This window comes from Neolamprologus multifasciatus, chromosome 3 (genome assembly GCF_963576455.1).
Source record: "Neolamprologus multifasciatus chromosome 3, fNeoMul1.2, whole genome shotgun sequence".
NCBI lineage: Eukaryota > Metazoa > Chordata > Actinopteri > Cichliformes > Cichlidae > Neolamprologus > Neolamprologus multifasciatus.
Genome location: NC_140441.1, coordinates 16,334,424 through 16,350,011, shown reverse-complemented (window position 1 = coordinate 16,350,011; position 15,588 = coordinate 16,334,424). Strand labels below are relative to the sequence as shown.

General features: G+C 43.7%; 1 protein-coding gene and 1 long non-coding RNA gene across 32 annotated transcripts in view; one reads left to right on the top strand and one right to left on the bottom strand.

Moving 5' to 3' along the window:
* LOC146521797 (receptor-type tyrosine-protein phosphatase delta-like) overlaps positions 1-15,588 on the top strand; it is a 422,277-nt gene that overhangs the window by 294,616 nt on the left and 112,073 nt on the right. The window lies entirely within an intron of this gene.
* On the bottom strand, positions 5,753-11,468 carry LOC146521799 (uncharacterized). The gene is made up of 2 exons (XR_014871303.1): positions 9,438-11,468; positions 5,753-9,363 (listed from the first exon to the last, which is right to left on the bottom strand). It is a non-coding gene; the product is annotated as an uncharacterized LOC146521799 (long non-coding RNA).

The window sequence follows — 15,588 nt, the reverse complement described above, 5'->3', positions numbered from 1 at the left end:
GAGAGGTAGATTCGATTGACTTGTTTCAAATAAAGAGAAATACAGGTGGGTCTCAGAATTCCCCTGGCCTTAACAACAACGCAGGTGGATGTCATTTGCATGTCCCACGAGCTTACCTCCTCCTCCTCCTCCTCGTGTATATTTATTAAAATAGCCGCCGGTGGAAATCAGATGACTGTCAAATCATCCTGATGTTTACCAGCGTTCTGTAACATGTGCCCTCATACACATATACAAACTACAGGTTGAACACACAGTGCTGTTTATAACCGCTTCTATTATAACCTCCGTCAAAACATTCATGTACTGTTTGGCCGGGGCCTTAAACATCAGTAGCCTGTATAAAGTGATGGAACGCAGACATTAAAATTCGATCTCCTGCATCAGTACATCCAGCGCTGCTCGGAATGGCAACTATAAATTGCTGGCCATTATTTTCGATTAACCACGCTGACACTATGGCCCATCACATTTCTTCCTATTTTTGCCGCCCCCCCCAATCACAGCTGCACCATATTTCCAGCACTGTTTCATTTTAGATTGTCCCGGAGCACGATAACGCCGAGCGGCAAACCTCGGGACACGAGCTAGCAGACGATCTTATTAATAGCGGAGCTGCGATAACGGCAGTTGTCAACATCCTCAGTCGGTATCTCGATCTTCAGGCGCATCCTTTCCGAAGGCCTGAAGAGCAGAGGCGTCACAGTGGGTGCAAAAGGGGGCAACAAACTTGGCAGTTTTATCATTGATGTTCTGGGAAAGTTTAATTCCCTGCATCTCAAATACAGCAAACAGGATTTCCCGAGTGGGGTGGGGGATTAGGAGGCAGGTAAAAAAGAAAAGAAAAGGGGTGGGTAGCGAATACAGTTTGAGCTTTCATGTAAAAAAGATGTCCCTAAACAGACACCGGTGCAGGCGTGAATTAAGAAAAATGAATAAAATAAGTACAGTTAACCGCCGTGTGCCAGATTTCACAACCTTGAAAGCTTCATTTCATATTAAACATTAAATGCAGACAGAATGGAAACAGCCCTGCTGGTCGGCTGCCAGCTAACATCAGGCGTGACAGATGTGCGACACAAGAGGAGCAGATATATGACGCCGTTACCAAGTGCTCGTTTTGGGAAATAATGGCCACTGTCTCAAAGAAATCACTGTGGTGTCCGCGTTTTAGAACGTTTTACGCCTGTTCGCCTAATTGTCTGGCAGGTTTGGGGGTTAGTCAAGGGGCAGCTGATTTTAAAATCATTATCAATGCCTTATTTACAAAACAGTAAACTGACCCGGTGAAGACGGCCTCACCGCTGAACTCTTGTTTTGACAGAAACAAATGGTTGCGTCTCACAGAAAGTCCTCTCGTTAGTTCTTAATGAATTTATTGGTAATCGATATCCTTTACTCGTTCACTCACTGAGGCCGTGACCTCTCCCCCCCAGACTGCGGCTTCCAGCATGCCATTGGGATCGGTGGCTGTTTTTTCATACTTAGGCAGACGGGGATTGCCCCTAGGTGAGATGAAGGCAAAAAATGTAGCTTTTTTTCCTCTTTTTTTTTGCTTTAACAGCCAGGAGGCTCAAAGTCTCACTCCAATAAAATAAGACTGCTGCCTTTCTTATTCGCTTCTCTCACAACTTTCATTTCCTTCACGACGTTCCACTTCTTCTGCACTCCGCGGCACATGCTAACTGATTTGGCTTGGGACCGCGTCTCTGAAAGAAAACCTCCTCAAAGAGCTGGTTATGCATCCCTGTCAAATACTGCACAAAATGCGAGCTTGCCTGTCAGTCAAAGCTTCTTAGCGGAACCTCTCTCTGAGCGTCCTGCTGATGCAGGCAGTTTTTTTTCTTTCTGTTTTTTTGTTTTTTGCAGGAAGACGGGGCCTGGCCTCCCAGTGGGGGTCAAAGCGGTTGACCCTGCCCTGGCGAGCTCCGAGTCTGTCTGCAATAATTTTATTCAGCCCCATTCAGTATAACAGCGGGGTGCGACCCGGATCGATGTGGCAGTGCCAACGCTGATCCCATTGAGAAAACCGAGGCCTATTGAGAGGCACTGATCAAGGGTGCCGGATGTTTTTGCTTCGTGCTGTTCAGCCTCTGTGAATTCAACAGTCAAATCAGTCTGCTAAAATTGTGTCTCTTAAAACATATGACTCAGAGGAGCTGGCAGAATGCAAGGGAGCTTTGCTATCCTCAAAAAATATATAGCCCTACTATGGCTGCGTGCACGCATCATTCAAGGGCTTTTTGCTATTATTTAGCGCCGCACAAAGCTGAATAAAGGCGGGAGAGGAGAGGATGTCTGGCAAATGAAAAACAATTGGGCCAGATGCCAGACTCAAATCAAGCATGTGAGCTCAATAAAGCACACGGTATCGATTTGCGAGTTATTCATTATTTGTTTTGGATGTAGAGAAAGTTCTTTGGAAAATGATTTTGGTTTGCAGTCCAGACTCTGAAATAAATGGTTTGACAGGTCATCGATGACCATAGAATATGATAGTAAATGGCCTGATATTGATTTATTTCCCAATGCCCCGCTTCTTTTTTCTCGGGAGTTGTTGTGCTTAAAGCAAGACCAAGCACTCTCCTGTGTATTGGATTTTTGTCCGGCCTGCTTTCAGATGCGAAAATGAGGATTTATTTTGTCCTGCCGCTTGACTGATGCTCGTGAGAGAGCACGGATTTGACTAGATAAATTGAGACGGAGGAAGGGTAAACATCACACTGCATTTAATATGTCTCATGACAGCGAACAGTTTCACCCGCGGTGATATCCAACCATATAGACCCCCTAAAATGCAAAAATGGCAGCTTTGTTTACTGCATTCAAAATAAACGGCTTAGACCCCGCTGTCACTCACAGATGGCACTTCCTTTGAAGAGAAAAAAAAAAACTGCAGAGCCAGTGACTCGTAGTAATGCACTGGCACGGCGGCAGCCATTTTGCACAACCTCCGGAGGCACCGATCATCACGGAGAGGCGTTGGCATCATCTTGGCATCGGCCCGACCTCAAGCCCAGAGTAGTAACTGATAGCTGAGCTGTAGCCCGTCAGGCCTGACGCTTATCAAAGTTGACATCTGTCCACGCCATCTCTCCTCCCTCATCTGTAGCCGGCCACTAGAACGCCGACCTTGGGATCTCTTTCTCTGTTGCTCCAGTGCCCCAAACCGATCTCCCCCTCCTTCAGTTGTCCCTATTTGGCGCTGCTTCAGTGTGTGTTGCTTTGAGGCTTTTGTTTACCCTTTTAGACCTTGGTTGGTGGGCTGACATGACTTGCAAATTCATACACAAACTCCTTCCTGTTTGATTTTGACGTTTATGTAATGAGTTTAAGGAGCCAAATTTGACATTTTCTAGTAAGTCGGGACAGCTTGATTATTGAGGAGGGTTCTTTATTTTGCAAATAAAATCTTAGGAACACAAAAAAAGAGATGCAGTTACAACAATGAAGAGAAACATACACACCAAACCTAGTTTTTCCTGATGATTGCAGTCTTTATCGCCGCTTTTTGTCTGCATAAAAGAAAGAAGAAGAAGACTGCCAACCACATGTCTGACACGCTGTGTTTTGACAGCGCGGTGACAAGGTAGTTTGTGAAACAGTCGCAAAGTTTCTTCTATTCATTGTTCTTCGCAGACACAAATTGTATGGCTTCCCCCTCAGAGCGTGAGTGACAGTGGCGGTGACATAAGTCACAGGCTCGTCACCTAAGACACTAAAGTTCGAGCCCACCAAGGGTCTATTTTTTTTTTTTGGTCACCTGAGAAAAATGTGATTCTTTGGCCGCCCACAAGACCAGATAGATCATGTTTTGTAATTTCTAAAGAGCAGAGCTGTTTGCAAGGCTGTTGTTTGGTTGCCTAAAGAAAGGATCAACGAGGTAAACACATTCAGACACGTGTTGAGTGCACGTCCTGAATAAACACGTTACACTTGACAGGACACATGGAGTGCCGGCCGGTTCAGAAGCCAGAGCTGCACCCCCACGTTACAACGACTCAAATGGAGTCCTGTTAGTTTGTGTTTGCACAAAGCAGCTGAGGTACTGAAAGAGCTGGTTAGACTCCCACACTGCTTGCGATCACATATTTGTATATTTTGCTGAATATTTTCCCACCGCTTTTATCAAAATCCACACACCAGTTACATTTACAGCATAGCTTTACATTTTCCCATGTTACACTGCACAGCCTTTATGCCACTGACTCAACAGCAGCCCTCACCCCTGGCCTCACTTATGAGGTAATTAAGCCCCTGGTTGTTTGTTTAGCTGTCTGCATTTGTGTCCTGTATAAAACACTGGGGGGGCATATGTTCTTCCTACCATAAACCCATTGAAACAGCGGGACATGAGTGGTGAGGAGGGGTCGACTGTGCATGCCTGTGTGAGTGTGTGCTCTAATTAGGCAGGCAGAAGTGTATTAGCCTCACTGGGCAACAGCCAGCTGGGAGCATCTGGAATCGTCTTTCATACTCACCAACTTCCCCGCTGCACAGATACTCATATGCACACACACACACACACACACACACACACACACACACACAGGCGCATGTGAAATTAGAAAAGATATCTATGGAACAGCAGTGCGATAAGAGTACGTAGGTCAGGCATGATGGGTCATATGAGCAGCTATTTAAGTCTGCCAACATTTACAGCCTCCCTCACATCACAGCCCCCGACCGAACACACCGACTGGAGTCCTTGTTTTAGAGGTGCCACTCTCACGTCTCTCTCGAGATTGGAATGCCAACAGCCAAGAGGGGAGGACCGCATCCATTCCCAGCAGCTTCTGCACCCGAGCTGCATCAAAGCGCTTCCTAGGAATAAAAAGGAGTGTCTAAAATAATCCAGCGCCTCTTGAATTCACTGTATTAAGAGTTAAGAGTCAAAAGAAGATTATTTTTATCAGCCAGTCATTTATGTTTGGCGGCGGGACTCTGTTCTGGGACCTCCCCGACCTTTTGCACGCATACAAGGGAAACTTTCAATGTATGCAGAGGGAGTAGCAGCAGGGCGCTGTCAGATATGTCACTGTTAGATCAGATGGAGGATGAAGGGGGCAGCTGGGGAAAAGGTGGGTTGCAAAGCAGTATGCATATGCAGAGCGACTGGGTAAAGTAGCTTAAATAGCATAACCTATATGATTGCCAATTAGATGTGTAGAAGGGTGCAAGCGTGCCGTAGCCTGATCTAGCTATGCTTGATTTAACAGAGACAGTTATTTGAGTTTGAGTCTTTATATATATTTGCCTTTTATGATCTAATTCTTTTGAAATAGCTGTTCTGTTTGTGCCAAATCTTTGGATAAGCTGCAGTCCATCGTATATGAACAATAGAGCTTTCTCTTGTTAATATCAATGACATACTTCAGCTGCTCCCACCCACTCCCTTCTCTCTAAAGTCCAATTCAGGTTATGCGTAGGTGCACACTCCCCACTTCACAAGATACATCACTTCCTGAGTATAAGCTAAATATATTTAACGAAATACTGCCGTCACATGCTGTGGAGAACAAAAAGGAAACTCCACAAAAGGAGACTGAGTTGGCACTTGCGGTATTTCTCCTGTGCGGAGAGCTCAGCGAGCCAGCTGAAATAGTGTTTCTCTGTGCTATTGATTAGCTGGTTAGGCAATGAAAAGCTGGGGACAAGACAGCCACTGAGCTCTCTTCCTACCAGTGGATGCTTGTATGTCTGTTTTTCCACTTTACTCTTGTTTTTTTAAGCTCCCTTTCTTTTTTTCCCCCCAGTTATCGAATTCCTCTCGATGTCCTAAATGCATCGCCCTCGTCCTCGCGCTGTTCTGTATTTACTATTCCACTCATAGAGAAAAACTCGCTTGTCGAGTTAGATCACAGGATCCCAGCTGTTCACAGTCAAGGGCCGCTTCTTTTATTAGCCATCAGCAAGCCGACCTGGTAGGGCGGTGAGAGGGAGAAAGAGTGGGAGGCAGGAGTGCAAGGGCAGTAGGGGGCACAGATTTCCCAGCTGTTAGTCCGCAAGCTCTGCTTCCCTGTCAGAGATTAAGTAGATCAGCGGGAATGCAATAGGTGAGACAAGACAGCTCAGAGAAAATGGATTGAGATGGCTCTCCTTCAAGGGTGATAGTAGCTGTCGATGGAACACCCAACTCTTGAAGTTGCTTTTAGGATGAGCACTGTAAAGTTTTGCCCGCTGTGCCACTGGAATGTGCTGTGGGATAAGGCAGAAGCCAGCAGGCGTGCAGTGCCTTAATACCCCTACAAATCCCTTTCTCCTGCCTTGCGTTCCTTTTATATTTCCCCACCATCTCACAAACCGATGCTTGCCTTTTAGTCTGTAGAGGACTGTTTTACTGGTGAGCGACTGGCCTACAGGGATACAAAGAACCTGCAGCTTATATTTCAAGCTGCTGTATATAAGCAGACCTCCATTGTGCCAGTTTTTTATGATATTATTTTCATTGAAATTGCAGGAAAAGTCTCCTGTCTTTGTTGTTGTGCCCCCCCTTACCAACATATCTGCTTCAGTTCTAACCACATTGGAAACACAACCACTCAAAACAAGTGGCAGTGATGAGAGCAGCACAGAGTGCTCCCATTTTGGATGATTAAATTTACTCTGACAAGCAAGCATGCTTTGTTTTGGCACAACATGTTGCTCTGGGAACCTCGAAACTTCGCAGTTTTTGAAGAACAGCGCCTCACGTGAGGCGATTAGAGGACTCGTGATTTGAGGAGGGGTCTTCAGCAAGTCTTCGCCTGAAGTCACTTTTTTTTCTCCTCTCCGAAGTGCTCAACACGTCTGAATTGTATTTGCATATTTATGAGAAATGGGTGTCACAGTGATTAAGTTAACTGGGAGCCAGTTCTGCAGAGTGTGGATAATGAAATCATATAAAATTTGAAAGTCAAAGGACGTTTTCTTAAAAATATCTCTTAACTTTATTCCGACTTCCAACAAGTTTGATGAACTATTGGTCCCTTGTCTAGTGGATCTGTAAGCTGAGATAAGTTCAAATGGGTCAGTAAATGGTTGTAAAATGGCAACAAAAAAACAATATCCACTTGATTATATGCTCTTGTGCTAGGGCTGTGCGATATGACCAAAATCTCATATCCTGATATAAGAATTCTATCGTCCCGATAACGATATAAATCACAAAAATGTAACATTTTCTGTAAATTCTGTGACTCTCGGGCAGCTCGACTTGCGGGAAGTGTTTCCAGCTGCGCGTCATGTAGCTGGAGTCGAGTGTTTTAACCGATGTATGAAACTACATTTTTAGACATAAGTTGTAACGGCCGCCGTTTTCTTTGTGAGCATTTATTACACGGCGTGCTGCGGGGAAAAGCCTGTTCTAACGTTTGAGTCTAAGGTTTATTTTTTAGCACCTGACGGCTCTTTTTTACTTCTCATCTGTAAATAATCTGCTCTTTCACGTGATTCAGTTTATTTTGAAAAGTCTCAACAGGATCTAGAGCTTTATTGTGAAAGGTTTATGTGGTAAATAAACAAGCGGACATGCGATGCTGTTACCGTCGTTGTTGCTAACCACAACGCATAAAACAGGCACTTGTTCGTCTGTAGTGTGATTATATTAAATATAAGAGAAAGAGAGAACTTTAAGAAATTAATATAGCCACTACAGTGACCATCAAAACGGTGAAAAAATATTGCCGTAAACAGTTTATTTTGCGACACCACGAAACAAATGATAGCGTAAAATGAAACGATAGATGTTTTTATATCGCCATCCGATATATATCGTTATATCGAACAGCCCTATCTTGTGCTTTTTTAAACTTGAAGAGGATCTATTGTGTTCATTTCCAGTTCCGTACCTTAAAAAAGTTGTTTTTTTAGAGCGGCTTTGCATCATTCACAGTTCAAAGTATCCCTTATTATCTAATATTTGTTAGTGGTGCTGCCACTCAATGCATTCAGTGTCTAGAGCAAGCCACTATAGTTCCCTATAGTTCCCTCATCGATTTAAGCTAGTTTCTCTGACCCTCGAAAAAGGAGGGTGTAAACAGCAGTAGGGTCCTGCTTCAGGGTGTGCCTGATATCCCCATGTTGGTGTTGTTCCGGCATTATCAAAATAATTTTGGTCAAGGATCAACACTGAAAATGACCGTTAATAGCTTTGGAACTTGGTGGAAAAAGAAAACAAACTTTGTTTAAAACTCTCTTTTGGAACAGTTGGTCAGCATTTTAAGTGGTTTCTTTATTAATTTATAATTTATAAGTTAGTTTTGTTGGTTGGTTAGTAATAGTTGTTAATACCATTAGCTAACCTCTCAGCTAATGCTAACTAAATGTTCAGACAATGCAATTGGTCAGTTGCACTGATGACCCTGGACTGACATTATTGTGATGATATAGAAACAATGCTAACAAGAGATATCAGATCCATGTTATCGTGTAAACAAACAGAAAACAATCTTGAAACTGTGAATACAGAGATTGAGCAATCAGGACATTCATGTTGTATGTGATAAACATGGACCCAATATGGACTTCATTACTAAGTGCTTGAGACCAATGTAGCTCAGTGGCCCCAGACAAGTAATTAGAGTTCACGCTGAGGTTTGACTCTAAAGTACAGTCATTATCGCAGCAAAAAATACAACCTTTCCAGGTCACATCACTTTGTTTGCAGCAGTAAAAGTAGTTTATTTCTGTATTGTGCCATCATTATAGTAGCCCCAATTCACTTGCCAGCATTTTATGGTGCGCAGAGTGATTGGGGGCGACTGAGAGCTCCAATAAAAATGTGGTAACACAATTGGCCCAACAAAAGGTAACTGAGAGCGTGACAATTTTTGTGTCGAGTTTGTGCTCGATTATAGCATAATTTTATATACCAGCGTATGTGATGCCTGCACGCAATAGTTGTCATCACCCAAATTTAACAACTGTCTTATGACCGAAGGCCCGGAACCAAGGCACCAAATTCTTTACGGCCCCCCTAAGAGCTAATCAGCCATCTTGCAATGAAACACAGGAGTTTATATTGGCTTTTCTCACACAATGGTCCCAGTGTACGCTTGTTGTTGGACTCAAAGGTCTTGGCAAGAATAAAACTCATCCTGTTACTGTCATGGTGATCACTGAATGTGGGCAGGGGAAAATAATGCCATAATCTGAGAGGAACAAAAAGAAAAGGCCCCAAGTATTTTGGCAGCTCCAGACTGGACAGAAGTTTCACACAACTATGAGTAAATGTCCCTCGAAAAACATTGTCCTTGGAATGTGAGATTAGCTGTGAATTTATAATCAGCCCGACTTTCCTCCTGCACAACTTCTGATTCAGCAAAACGTTGTGTAAATATGATGTCTAGCCACTTTTCAGGGGCACAGTTTGTAGTGAAGCGCCTTGAGGCGACATTTGTTGTGATTTGGCGCTATATAAATAAAATTGAATTGAATTGAATTGAATAGTGAGCTACTGAACTGGATGTGTTTTCTGTTTAGAATGGATGAAAAATCTGGTACACAAAAATTCTTCTTATATTTTAGGCAAAATATTAGGGATGTTTCTCATGAGGGTATTTTAGACTAAGCTACTAAATGCTGCTTAAGCCTGAGCGTTTTAGTCCTCCTTTTGGACTAAATCAAATGATGCACTCCCTCTTGCATTTTTCCCGGGAGACAGCGCTTGAATGAGGACACGTGGGAGGAACCTGCTCAAAACCCTGACTTTCAGCATGCCGAACATACAGGCTGTTCTTTCAAAACCTATACATTTCATCAAAAACACCAATGAAGGGGAAGAGGAGGATGACCCTCCTCAAATATACACAACACTCCTGGCACCAGCGCCAATTTATCACACGTAATTTCCTCAGCTCTTGACCTCTGACCTTTCCCTAGGGCTGTGTTTGTATTGAAGGCGAGGTGCCGCTGTCTGAACTGTGTGTCTGAAATCTCTCTAGAGGGACACGGCAGTGTTTGCTGGAGAAATATGCTGCTTAAGCCACTGGTGGTGGCTCCACCCTTGTGCCCAGCATGTGTTGATGTTTCCGTGCGTGTATGTCTATCATTGTCTCCCGTGTGTTTTATGCATGCTGCTCATTAGCCAGACAATGGCTACTTACAATGAAATGTCATTCAGAGCACTGTGTCAGCTAACCCCTGGGATGAAAGACGGAAGTGGGGCAGGACAAAGACATGTGCTCAGAAAGAAAGGAGAGGTGAATGTGAAAGGAACGATAGGGAGAGTGCACCGAGAGTTCAAGAAGAAGAAAATGCTCCATGTGTTTAACAAATGACAAGGGGGCTTATATGCATTTGTACATTTTTGCGGATCCTTTTATAGAAGAAATTGCCAGCAAGACTTCAGTTCAACCCACCACCTTGCTTCTGTGAACAGCGATCTCAGAAGTGAGATTGGCCCTGACCTTGTGTGCTTGTGAGACCGAGCAGAACAAGAAGAGAGTGCCACTGCTCCATGCATGCACCGGCCACGCCGCCGCAGCCCCAAACTGAGCCACTAGCTCCATCCAGTGCATGCTTGCTCTACATCGCCGCGTCTGGAGGCAGAAGGTGGGGAGGGGTACAAGATTAATGATGGTGCTAACCGCGTATTTATCATCCGACTGGAGAGTAATGCGACACCTTTCTAATCTGAATATATTTCATTGGGCTGTTATGGCACTCAGCCCTGGGCCGCATGTATGTGCGAGAGTGCGCTTTCAGGCTTACGTATGTGTGTGACTCAAAGTGTATTTGAATGTTAATCATATCTGCGCGAGAACGCGTGTGCTCGTAAAAAGGCCGCCATAAACGCTGGCGCTATCTACCCTGGCAAAATGGCCCTGTGGTAATTAGATAAAGATGAAGTTCCTCTTTCCGGCACGCTCCGGCCACGCTCCCCAAGATCCTTTCTTCTGATTCTCAGCTGCCTTATCACCCTTCTTCCAGCCTCCTCTCAATCTCTCCGTCTGGTTCTCCTACTACTTCTTTTTTGGCACTCAGCAAAAATCAAGATAGATGTCTCCTTAGCAGAGATGGAGAGATATCGAAAGCGCAATGCCAAGATGGGTCCTGATAGGGCCCACATTGGGCCTCCTGTTAGATTGAGTCCACCGGGGCTGCCAGAACTGTTCAGGAACTTTGGAATAGAAACAGCCTATTTTAGAGGATACTCTGCTGTGGGCGTTTTCAGATGGGGAACACAAGTTGAGTAGGTAGTTTGTCCACACACAAATGTTAAATTATACAACAGCTTGGCTTTCTTGTTGTATAGAGTGTTACTCTACTAATCCATTAATGTAGAAGAATATCAAAAAGATAGCAGCAGTCTGCATTCATCTTTTAAATTCACCCACGGGCATGCTTGTGGGGTAAAACTGTGGTCACATGCACATGTATGATGGGATTACCTCGAGATGTGTTGCCGGTCATGGGGGTAATTTAGTTAATTCAATATTCTGAATATATACTGATGTTATCAAAAATTAAACATGTGGCGCAAGGTACAACCTTGCGCCACATGTTTATGTTTATGATGATTTCGGCATCTTATGGCAGCATATAGCGTTTGACAGTCACTGCAATGACATATTTTCATTACAGAAGGAAATGCAAACACGGGCACGCTTTGTTGCACAAAGGGCTTTTCTCTTGGAGATTACGACTCTTGCTTTCTCGTGTATCCTTTGCCAATCTTCCATTTGTGTAAGTGAATATATTCCAGACTCTGAAGCTTATTGCACGTTTCATTGTTCGTGGTCATTATAAAGCAACAAAAGGCAGAGAGAGAGAGAGAGTCATACGACGATTCTTCAAGTAAGAGATTTGGATGAGGCATCGCACAAACTAACCCTACCCACCTATCCAAGCTTACATTAAAGCGGTCACAGAAAAAACAGCACCTCGAACGCCAGATGAAAACAAGGTTCATGTGCCAGTTATACCGACAGCATCCACTGCTGTTTTGTTTTCCCCGAATTTCTTTATTTCTGCGGATTACATGGACACAGTATCTGTGCCTGTTTTATTAAGCCCAGTGCATCAGAGGTTAATAACAAAAGAGAAGCTGTCATGCTTTTTCAAAATTTTCTGTCATAGAAATATTGTTGTAATGGCATGTGCTCACATTTAACATTCAAATTGTCAAATAACGAGCACAAGTAATCCACGTGAGCCACAATCTCAGGTGTCAGATCCTCTAAATGTGTTGTTTCAGGCTCTTTTTCTTACCCTTGGCTCTGTGGCGTGTCAATAAAAGTGGTTGTCTCAAGCACACCTACTTGATGGTAAAACCTTCTGTTTACAAAGGTGAACCCATTCAGAAAAAGTTGGATTAAAAGAAAGAGTGGGTTTGAAGATTGAACAGAGATGAACTGAGGTGCTGCAGTAAGACTTGGTGATAAATATCAGTTACTTTAAACTTCAAATCATGCAATTGTGCTTTAGTAGAGTCCGTCAATCACACTGATGCTACGTTGACTTTTGAGTTCGTTACAATCGGAGGTTGAGCGGCAGATTTCTCTCCTCCAGTCCTCCACTAAATCCTGGTTCCCTCAAACCCTGGCATGTCAGAGAAGAATGGGAGTCTGGTGCTTTGCCAACACAGACAACACATGATGTTTCAGTGTCATCACAGCCCTGAGCATATTTGGCCAGACTTCTACTCACATGAATCCCGAGAGGAGGAAGGGACAGTTTATCTTTTGCAGCTAGCAGCTGGTGTCTGCCCTAAAGACTTTAACAGCCTCCAGCCAGCATTGCCACTTCAGATGCTAGTCATTTAGCAAACGAGTCAATCATGCGCAAGCAACTGCTAGTGACTTTTCGGTGTCCCCAGTGATCCCTGATATGACGACAAGGGGGCAAAGCAGAGTTGCGGTCTGCTAGGCCGTGGAAATCAGGTCGAACTATGGTAGACCCAGCAAACTATCTGGGTCTACCATTCTCTGCTAATGATGGTCACTGCTGAAACTGGTTATAATCACAAAAGATCTGGGGGCCCCAGTGTGGTCCAGATTTCAGTGCAGTTCATTGATTTTGATCCCCGTCAGGGTCCGGTGCAGGATTGTATATCTCATATTTACATGCTGCAATTATGATTTGAACTGGCATTCATGTGTTTTTCGATTGACCCATAGAATGTGAATATAATGAAAGCTTTGCACACAAAAGACTATCACTCTTTCTGCTCTGAGTGGTGGTCTTTTTTGTGTTTTTGAGTATACACTTTTAGGTAATCTGAACAGCAGAACTGGAGTTTCAGTATTAAATTGAAATATAAGACACATAGGTCTTGTATCTCATCTCTTGTTTGACAAAGCTGTTCCACTGGGAATCGAGGAGCCGGCACGAGCTTGACAGCTGACAGTGTTAGTGGCAGTAACTCATTTACTGTCTTTTACTGTTGGGTTGAAGGACAGTGAATATAAGTAATGAACAATATGCACACGCATTTGCCTTCTGTTGGATTAGGTTAGCTTCATAGACAAGGCAATCATTACAGCTTTGTAGTGTAGCTCTTTCATTGTTTGTTGTTCATTGTTTCAGATCCTGGTACTCTCAGCTGTTAGCCTTTGATTTGTAGCTTCCTGTGAATGGCCCTGCTGGTGTTATCCCAAAATAGAAGTTGGAACAACTGGAGCAGAATTTGCATTGTATAAATAAATCGACTGAACAAGTATTCTTGGATTCAATCAAGTGGCAAATACTGGAGTTTATCACCTGTAACGATATATATTCTTAATGAAGTCAACCTTTCTTTCTTTTTAAATACCGACAGTGTTTTTTCAGTGCGCTGACTTTGCACTGGCGGATGCCTTTGTAGCAGCGCTGTTACATAAAGATGTAATGCAACATAGCTTATTGAAGGTTAAATAGTACTCTTGAATGGAAGGGTGAACATCTCCTGGATATACTTACACAATCGTGTGGCAAACAGTCCTAAGTGCAATGTAAACAAAACTAAGTGAGAGACCTTGTTGCTAACAAGGTAACCCTTGAATTCAAGGTTACAGTCTGCTGTGGTTCCAAAATGCACACTCAAGCATATGCACACCAATGTCCTCGCTAACCCACACATACGTACACATCAGTACACAGCAAGCATGCACAGACAAATACATCTCTCTCCCTGTAGTGCCCTCCTTGGCAAAATCTCAGTGCCAGTCTCTTAATGAAATGCTCAATTAGGGTCTTTAAATAGGTAATTATGCAGAGCCTAATCCCCTAGCTCCTAGGCCCTATCTCATTTAGATGACACTTGGGCTGGCGGAATGGGAGGGGCAGGCACTTGGGCCTTAGTTTCTGTCATCAAAGCCCCTCTGTGGTGGCACGGGCGGCCCCGTTAATGATAAGGCACATCCACGCAGTCAGTCAACAGTGAGGGCCACTGGCAGCACGGGAGAGATGGCAATGTCAGGCTTGACAGTGTCTTAATCATGTCTGCGAGCGTTCGGGGGCGGATTTGTATTGGGTTGGGGGAGCATGTAGAAAGGTTTCTAAGAGGGTGTTGGATGTAAAGTGAGAGCAAAAAAAAAAGACTTGTTTGTGTAGCGTGGGTTCACATGCAGATTTTTTGAATTTTTTTTTTCCTGGACAATTACCAAGTTAATTTTATATGAAGGCATGAAGACACGGAGAGAGAAAATCACTCCCAAATGTCGAACTGTGCTTTTTCTTTGCTTGAATCCAGGCATTGACAGAACGGTTTTGATTCTGTACTCTGACATTTGTTTGAAGGTGGCATTTGATTTGAATTTCAATCTTCAAACTGTGGCTGGAAAAGGATTATCCATTTGTTTTCGGCACCATAATAAAATGTCTCGTTCCAGCGCTACAATATACCATCAGTGACAGGGAACTACTCCCCCCCCCCATGTGAGTGTGAGTGTGTGTGTGTCTGGTAACATTGCAATGGCAAACATTTGTCTTGGTGAAACGACAAAGGAGGAATTGTTGCTTTTGCCTTGGGGTGAACCATTTCTTTCTCTTCACCGAGGTGCACGGGCAGCCTAAACTGCTTTTCATGAGAACAATAGCTTAGCTTGGCTAAAACACCTTTCAAGGGCGTCCAAGAACGAATAAAAGTTATAATCAGCAGCTCCCGCATCAAAGCGCTCAGTAAACTTTAGTAAGGATACTGGAGCTGCAGAAATACTGAAACAGCTTTCTAAAACGATGCTCGTCATCACCCACCCCACCCCCACCTAGCATGTCCTCTGACAGTCTTATCAGGATATAGATGGAAAGGCAGGAACAACACAATTTCACCCCTATCTGTGTATTCAGCAAAAACATTTCATATCTGTGATAATAATTTTTTGTCCTGTTGCCCTCCGTATATGCACTGATGAATTTTCATGCAAAAAAAAGAAGCTTCGATAAGCTGCCACTTCTAATGGGCCCTGCCTGCTCTTTTACTTGTTGACTCAGGCTTTCTTATTAAATCTCAGTCATGGCAAAAACAACACTGGCTGAAGTCCAGCGAGAAACAAGAGTGGCTGTCAGCTTTGACAAACGTTCTTGCTCTTGAAAGTAAACATTTTAGCTGCACTGCCTTAAAGGCCGCCCTCTCTTTGAGCTCTAACTTTCTTCTGATTGGCTGATCCTTGCAAACAGAAAGTTTGA